The sequence below is a fragment of the Phymastichus coffea genome, unplaced genomic scaffold (genome assembly GCF_024137745.1).
Source record: "Phymastichus coffea isolate CEN01 unplaced genomic scaffold, Cenicafe_Pcof_1.1 PCOF00127, whole genome shotgun sequence".
Classification (NCBI taxonomy): Eukaryota; Metazoa; Arthropoda; class Insecta; order Hymenoptera; family Eulophidae; genus Phymastichus; species Phymastichus coffea.
Window position 1 is genome coordinate 131,867 of NW_026706938.1, and position 9,342 is coordinate 141,208.

Below are 9,342 nucleotides of genomic sequence, written 5' to 3' on the forward strand. Positions count from 1 at the left end.
TAGCTTTCATGTTTTTTGTTAATTTTTTTTCTTCATGCTCGTACATCTCGATGAATTGTGTCTAATTATAATTTTTTATTGAAATTTGTTATACTATTTTCAGAAAGGCTATGAATATGGTATGGTACTAGCTATGCAACTGCGTAGTTATACACATATTGTAGAATAAATTTTACAGTTTCTCTTCAAATGGTAGAATAATGAAATAATTTTTTATTTTTTCCTATCACGTTAGCACCTTGCATTTTCCTAATTTTTCAGATACACAGATGAAACTTTGTTCATGAAATTATTAGATTTATATGGTACTGACTGTGTAACTGCGTAGTTGTACGCGTTGCAGAAAAAATTACAATAGCAAAATATTTATTTGTATGACGTTGGTATATAGCATTTTATTATCTTTTATACTATCTATTGGAAATTGTCATATGCATCAGCTCGCATATGCATATTATTTTTGCAATTCAAGAAAGCATTTTGCCAATGCAGTTGTCAACGTATTTTGTTGGTGTCATCTTGAGTGGTAGTTGAAGCGAATTCGCAAAATGCATGTATTACTCAGGCCTCGGTCAGCATTCGAAATACAATGGGCTCCCCAATTACCTTCTACTACTCATCCTTCCACAAGTCATCTAATCCAATTTATCTGTGAATGCTGTTTTTGTTGAAGCATCGCAAGTAATTGATTCTGCTACCAAAGGACCTGAGCTGGAGGAACATTTTCTGCAAGCTATTAGTAAACGCATTGTTCCTGAAAGAGTGTTCGCATCATCCATCAACGAAAATTATTATCGTTTGTTAAAAAGACGTTGGCGAATGTTCTACATTCGGGAAAAAATGATCTATGTAAAAAATATTGCTGTCCTGAAAATTACATTTTATCAAAAGTCCACTAATCAACGACATGTTAAAAAACTTGCGGTAAACTCCGGTCATTGATCGTGATAATTAGCTTATCGTAAAACAGACCAAGATTTCTTTGTGTTTGCATATTAAGTTCTGTCGTAACAGCGTTGTGCAAAAAAGAGCTTACCGACAACATGCAATTACTCGATATTATTAATGATGCTTACCGAATTCTTCTTTATTTACTAAAAGATGAATCATTAAGAAGAAAATATTTAATTATTATGAATCTCAAACATTCTTTCAAAGAAATTCCCACTTTTACGTCATTTGACGAATTTTTGTTCAGTAAAAGCTCAGAAAAAAAAACTCAAAGCTGCTCAAATGTTAGAAAAATCTAACAGAGCTTTTCGCTATTAGTTTAAAAACCGGTTATGGTCTTTTAATTAGGATGGACCCACCAAGATTATTCTCATGTATTTTCATCTACTGAATCTGAATTTTTTTAGGTGGGTTGTCGTCAGTCTGTCGATTTTATTGTTATTAACAATTTTTTAACAATTGTACTGAAAATTTTATTAAAAAAAAGTATTTTCGGATTTTCCAACTCAAATTGAACTAAAAAGTTCTCAGTAGTTTTTTCGTCCAACTTATAGTTTTCGAGAAAAAATTCTCAAAGTTTTGAAAAAACTTTTTTCGATTTTCAACGCTATAATCAGCACACACCCTCTGCTGTTCACAATTGAACTATTTATAGCACTCCTTTAACGTATGTACTTCCGATAAAAAATTATTGCACGTTGTTTTAACGAATATTCGGTAACCAAGACAACTTGAGCGTTCGAGCTTTTCCGAGCACACATACGGCTCGAACCGCTCGAACGCGACTTGTGACTCTCAGGCAACGCAACGTTTAGACGTCACTATGTTGATATTTTATTACTTGTAATTTATTTTTCTCAATATTAAAAACTCCAATTACAGAAATTTTAACTGACTTATCGAATGGGCCAAAAACCGAAGAAAATCTCAAATAAACAAAACTAGTTATGAATTTGTTGAAAAATCACGCACGATAAAAGCACAACAAATACGGGAAAAAAAGAGTAAAAATTACTGAAGCGCGCTAACGAAAAAATGATTCCTTCTGTATTGCGCAAAAACCTAGACCGTGTACGATAGATAGTAAGCCAAGAGAGAGAGAGAGAGAAAAGAGAGGAGCCCATCTGCGCAACAAAATCGGGTAAATATTCCCTTTATTTACTACTAGTACGTGTCGAAATCCCACTAAAAAACATGAGCTCAACCCCAACAAACGTGTCTGGTGCCGTGCCGTCGGAAGAGACAATAGGATCTCAATCAGTACGCGCCATATGAACTAGGACTCGGTACTTTAGCGGGTACCCGCAACAAATCGCGTTGGCACCGTGGCCATTCTACTAGCGATATTTGTACCGGTTTAATAAGGTTTTATTTGTTGCGTTCCTCAATGCGCTGAGTTCTCTCCATTATTTTAACACTTATATTGCGGTAAATTTAACTTAGTTTGTTTAGTTTTAAAAGCTATATTGCATGAGCGTTCTCTTTTTAAAGATAGTATTTAGATGACTTTTTCCCCATTTATAACGGAGTTTTTCGTACCGGATAAATACATATTTTTATCTTTGTTTTAATCAAAATAAAATTTTAACTTAAACTACGTGTTTTGCAAGAGTGGTCAGCCTCCGTGCGCCTTGGGCTGGTCTCTGCTAATTTTTCTGGGTTCTTTCTCGATAAAGAAAGCCGGCGCTGACTTTCACAGGCTGAAGTTCGCTCTGGTTGGGGGAGGTTGATACAAAGAATAGGACACTTTAATTCAATTATACTACATATGGCGATCTCATTTATTGACGCCTTTTCACAAATATCGCTACAAGATTAACTTCGCCGCGGCGAGCGCGCTCGCTCAACCTTTCCGCGACCAGAGTTCGCGGGATCACGCGAGCGAGATCGCTCAGCGTGCGCGATAAAATCAAAATACGCTAATGTCCGTAATCGAGCGAGAGCTGGCGCGAGAGAGATAAACTGGCTTTGGACCCACCGGATGCCGACGGTCCGTCGACAGAGAGGCGACGCCGGCGAAAGCGTAATCCCGCAGGAAACGGCGCCCTGGCGACGATGGAAGCTGCTGCAGGAAGGGCCGCAGCACGGTCTTTGCCTCATAGACGGCGAATGGTGGCTGCGTGTACTGGCTCTCCTTCGAACTACTGGCTTCCTGGCAAGTGTGGCAGTCGCACCGATGGCAGTTGCTTCCTTCCGGCCAAATCTCGCTTCGTCCAGTCTCTTTCTAGGCGGCCCTAATTACTTGAGAGTTCGCGCCTAACTGCCCTTCCTCTCTCTTAATTTCTAAGCCTCACGCCGCCGCGCTCCCACTTCTCTCGCCGTCAAAAATTAGTCAAAATCGCTCTCTCTCTCTCTCTCTCTCTCGCTCTTCTCGCTATCACTCGCACTCACGGCGACACCTCGCCGATCGTCGCGCTCCTCTCTCCAGATCCTGCAACGACACAAGTATGTAATCGCTATATAGCGTACACTTGGTCGCTGCGTTCACGCGAGGAGAGTGCCGCACACAGGGCCAGCGAACATCGCTATAACCCTGTCACAGTTTTGATTGTTATTTGTATTGCACGCACGCCCCAACCCTAATCTAATTTAAATACTTTGCATTCGCATGCATTTCCAGGTGAGATGTCTTAACCAATGATGAAATTATCTTGTCATTACTATTGCGTAGTAAGTTGAAAACTCCCTACAAGGATCTGCTAAGATTGCCAATGCGTATAGTGATTTTGTATGAGTATGGTAAATGAATATAAGACTCGTTAGTGTCAATTTCGGCGCTAACAAAGCTCATAGTCTTTACTTATGCTAAGCCCGTTGGGTATTTTCATGCGGTGCTGAATGTTAAGCCAATGCAGTCAATGTGTGACAGGGCTGATAGCGATGTTCGCTAGCCCTGTGGGCGGCACTCTCCTCGCACGGATGTAGCGGCCGAGCGTGGCTATGGTTGACATAGCATTCACGCGCTCGTGTCGTTGCAGGGCCTGGAGAGGGGAGAGCGCGGCCGGCGGAGAAGACGGCGCAAGAAGGAGCGTGAGAGAGAGCGAGAGAGGAAGAGGAATAAGCGAGAACGCGGAAAGCGCGGCTCGCGCCGCGAGAATTAGGAGAGCGGGGACAATTGAGACAGTTGGAGAGTGACCGTACGCTAATCATGTCACGGCGCGAGAGAAACTGGACAACGCGCCAAGAGAGAGAAACCCAGGACGAGAGAGAGTCTTTGTGTGGCAAGTCTCCGGCTGCTGTTCGAGCAGCCCCCCCGGCGATCACCATCAGATGATCGAGGAGCCGATCCCAGCCACCAGCCGCCAACCAGCCGCCACCGGTGATCCGACGAGCTCCACTGCCGGCTGGACTACGATTTCGCCGACGCCGGCTCTCCACCAGCGAGCCGCGGGAGGAGCTACCCGGTGGGATTCTGCTCTTTTCCGCGGATCTCTCTCTCGCGTACCAGCTCTCACCCGGTACAACGCCGCGAATTGAATTGTCGCGTTTGATATTCGAGCGAATCCGCTCCTAAATATTATAGACTCGTGGCGTATGATAGTTGAGCGACTATGCTCCTATTCGCCGCCTGCTGTCGCGTTCTGTATATTGAGCGAATGCGCTCACCATTGTAATTTGTAAGAATCCGTAAATGTAATTTTCCGATGGTGTAAATAAAGGGATCGCCTCTTTGTATTTATTCCGACTTCTTCCATTCACCTTTCCCCGTCGTCGCGGTAGATTCGTGCCCGTGGAAGTCAGCGCCGGCTTCCTTCACCGAAGTAGGACCCTTTAATAAATCGCAAGGGGCATAGCAGTGGCGCATTTGGCTGTGTCTTTGAGGATATATCCCCCCCCCCCCCGCAAATAAACAAAACCTCAATGGACGAAACCGTGTCGTATTTTTGTAAGACATTCTGGCTATCCTCGCAATTCATTAACGAATCTTATGGATAAAGATGAAAAGTGAGGCCATGGATCAGATCAATTAACTTAGGCTAATTTATCAGTAAAGTGGTCAGTCCTCGACATACTTAAAAGACAAATAGACAAACTAATACGCATAGACTTGGTCAAGGCTATAGTCATGAAGCTGAACTAACAGATCAACCAGATTTGTAAACTCCAACGAAATAACACATGTCGGCCTGGCAGGATGCACGTCCTGCTAGACCGGCATTTCACTTTTTGAAAGACAAAAATCCTGAAACAATGCGTGTTCGCATCATATGCGCTTCTTGCTCAATTTATTCGTTCGTGGGCTATCTCTGCTATCGTCAGTGGAGACTTTACATCCCTTCACCAACAGCTGAACACGTCTGGGTAAAACTCCGAAAAATCCAACATATGTCACCAGGCGCATGAACGACGCGGCGCACGCTAGGGTCGTAAGGGCCTAAGCTAGCTGTCGGTGGCGTCGGCTAGACGAAGGGCCGGGTGTGAGAGAAAGTAGGATAAGATCCAAAGTTTACGTGCAAGCAAGATGAAGGTGGAGAAATACATCATCTTCCAAGGTCTTGATTGGTTTGTATATGAAGCCCTTAATGAGAATAAAGAATTTCCGCGTTCTCGATGCTGCGGAAATAGTCAGTAACAGCCAGTTGTGTCGGGAAGATAGACAAGTTTGCTTCGCTCTCGCTTGGCGCCCATTTTTCTCTTGAGCCGATAGACTCTAAGCTTGTGTGTCAAGTTGGTGTGTGTGTGTATGTGTGTGTGATTTGTGTACGTACGAGCCCGCTACTTTATCAAGCTTCTGCGAAGCTGTATCCGACCCGGTGACGTACTTCGAGGTCTAAGGATGGGACTGCCTGCTGCCTTGGGAGAGGACGTGACGCGTTCTCTGGGGTATCGCCAACCACGCGGCTTTGTCCACTCTCTTCTTGGCTACGAGGTAGCGAGGGCTAACCCATTTTCCGAGACGTCCGAGCTACCAAGGGTCTTTTATTATCCTGGGGACACCTTCCTGATCAATCGTGTGCATACGAATGTCATCGGAGTAAGGCGGTTGCAATCACGACGCTCTCAGGAAGCTCGATTATAATCCGCTTAGCAAAAACATGGATGATGCATATAGTGCACCATATGGCCAGCCGCGAGGCTGGCCAGGTCACTTTGTGCAAAAATCTTTTGTCAAAGCGGCGGACGGTAGTTGTCTCCCTTAGCAGAGAACGGAGACTCCTCAAACAAACAACTCGTTGTTTTAGGCGAGGACGTCGAAACTTCTCTCTTTTGTGTACGGGCATATACAAATGCTGAAGTACAAAATGCGTCACCGATTGCCCTCGACAAGCAACTAATGCTAGTCGACTCGAAGTGAATGCAATGTACATTTGAACGAAGACTTGCAATCACAAGTGCGGATGTGTGTACCTTCACGCGGTGGGGCTGAAAACGCTGTCTCTGTAAAGAAACAGTAGGCAAAACACACAACGCTCGCCCTCAGGGCTACAGGCCAACCGGCCAAACAAAACAAAACAACACGGACCATAACAATACGTGGTGAGGTGCGGCCTGTAAACGCCCAAACATTCAACGCGGAGTCTACCACACCCCAAGAGCTCAACTCGAGCCCAGAAAAGCCAAAATCCGGGAGTCACTTGAGGGGAAATCTCTTAGGATTGTGGTACCGCGCGCCCTCTTAGAGGACGGGAGAGCGCTCCGGGAGCTAGTTGCAGAGGACCAATGGTCCCGGCAATCCGAATTTAATTCGGGTAGATAACAAATTACTCCCTATCGACTGGCAATCGGTAGGTGCCACCACTGTGGGTAAAGAGTCGCGGCCGTGGTCATAGCAGCCACCCAAAGTTCTTTGCCTCGAGCTCCCGGAGTAAGGCCCGACACCAATTGTGCGAGAGAACAGTCCATTGGGCCGAGTAACTCTCGATGACTAGAACGCACTACGGATGCCAAAACCCTCAGAAAAATTATTTTCACAGAAGGGCAGCATCCTTCCTGCTATGGAATTGACTTAAGCCCTAATAGCTAAGCAACTTTACAATTGAACGCGAAATTAGTGGCTGTCAGCTCTCTTTGAAAGCGAAAACCGTGCACTGATTGCCCATCAAATCCAGTGCTGCTAAAGGTGAACACAGGCTAAGATGATAGAAAAGGTGAAAACCCGATATGCTCACTCAAGTGCTACTTTGGTTACAATCCGTCAAATACCTAACCCTGACCAAGACAAGGTTTGAGCAATATCAAACCTAGCGTGGAATTAAACACGCCTGTACATTCGTAAGTAGTTCTAAGTTATATCATAATTAAATTAATTCTAAGCCGTTAACTATAATTTAAGCAGTAATCTTAAGCAGTAGTATAAGAATAAGAAAGTTACCAATAAATCAAAAATCAAAAATTAAAAATCAAAATCAAAATAAAAATCAAAATTAAAAATTAAAATTAAAATCGAAATAAAAATGAAATCAAACAAAAATCAAAACATATAAAAGAACTAACAACAAGTTAGAAAGCTAGAAAAATAACTAGCTCAATCAACTGTAAATATACTAGAGCCATGGAAAACCATGGAGAAACCCGACAAGGTAACAATCGAAGCTCAAAGTCAACACACACAAACATACTCACTGCTCGCACTTGAACGCCACTCGAACGCCACTCGCTTAATCTTGAACGAGCACGTTAACGCTAAAACGAACGATCGAAAGCCATACTCCGGAAACGCCACTAGCGATTCCAAGGAGGAGATATAACTAGACATTGTGTTGTACCTCGAAAGCGAAATGGTCAACCATTCTAGGTATAAAAAGGCGAGGAAACGTAAGCAGGAGATGACCGTTGAGAAACCAGAGCACTGCTCTAACACTCCGGTATCAACTCAGTTTCCTTCGCAACCAATCAAACCAGATGGAAGCAAAGACGATTGCCCACCAGTTAAAAGGGTTCAATTGAACGCACAACAAAACCCCGAACTGGGCCCGAAACTGAGGATCATCCAATTGAACCTCAACAAAAGGCAAGTAGCCAACGATGAGCTGGGAGAAATCATGACAGACAGAAATCTTGACATACAGGTGGCACTGGTGCAAGAACCATATCACTGGAATAACGCGATTTCAGGTATGGGCAGCATCGCAGCTATCCATGGATCCAAAAAGGGTGAAAAGATCCAAGCTGCGATACTTTACAATCCGCACAAAGTCACCGCTACCAAGATTTCTAATCTGTGCGACTCCCATTGTGTTTGCGCACAAATGGTCGGAGCCTTTGGCGAAATTTACCTCGTAAGCATCTACTGCCAGTTCAGCCACAGCAGGAAGACCTATCTTGACAAACTAGCTGAGACTCTAAAGCAATTGAAAGGCAAAAGAGTCTTAGTTGGAATGGATGCAAATGCCAAGTCAACGATCTGGTCTAACACACAGGACAAGAATGGAATAGTCATTGAAGAATTCATAGACCAATTCAGGCTAATAGTGGCCAATAGAAGGGACCAACTTCCAACATGCCGTAGCACGAGGAGCGAGACGGATATCGATGTAACTTTACACACGTCGAACCTGTCAAACCTCTTGGCTAGCTGGGCGGTGAAAGAATGGACCACCAGCGACCACAGGCCCATAGTGATTGAACTGGATTTTGCCTCACAACCAGCCAGACTCATACGAACCGAAGAAAGATTAGAACCAAGGTTTAACATGAGAAAAGCTGATTGGGAGAAATTCGGGAGACTTTATAAATTCGAGAAAGAGAACCTAGCTAAACTTCCTTTAAGAACCTCTGAAGACATTGAAACTTATGTTTCAAAATTTGAAGAGGTTCTGATAAGGGCAGCTAAGGACTCTATCCCATCAAAAATGAGAAGAACGCGCTCTCAACCCTGGTGGAATCCTGATTTGCGAAGTAAGAAGCGAGCGATACAAAGACAACAAAAAATCGCTGCTCTGAAAAACAAGGAAGGACCGAATATAAAACAAAGGAAAACCCTCCAGAGATCACTTGGAAAATTAAGTCAAATGAATTCCCAATATGCAACGGCTATTAAAAGAGCCAAAAGCAGTAGCTGGCGAGACTTCTGTACTATCGAAAGCGAAAAGAACGCTTGGGCGTATCCATACAAACAAGCATCCAACAAAGTCAGAATCTCAAAAGCAATGTGCACGGTTAACCGTAATGGTTCAGTTACAAAAGACTGGAAAGAAACAAGCATGGCTCTACTAGAAGGATTAATGCCTGATGACGACCCAAGCTGCGAAAACGATGCACATGCAGAAATTCGCAGATATATGCGGGAGGTTCCAACAACCGGCGACGCAATGCCTTTCCTAACAAGGGAAGTCGAAATGGCCCTTAGAGCGAACAAGGCAGGGAAATCACCAGGCAAAGATAAAATAGAGTCAGAGATGCTTGTTAACGCAATACCATTACACCAGGAACTGACGAGACTTTTCAACG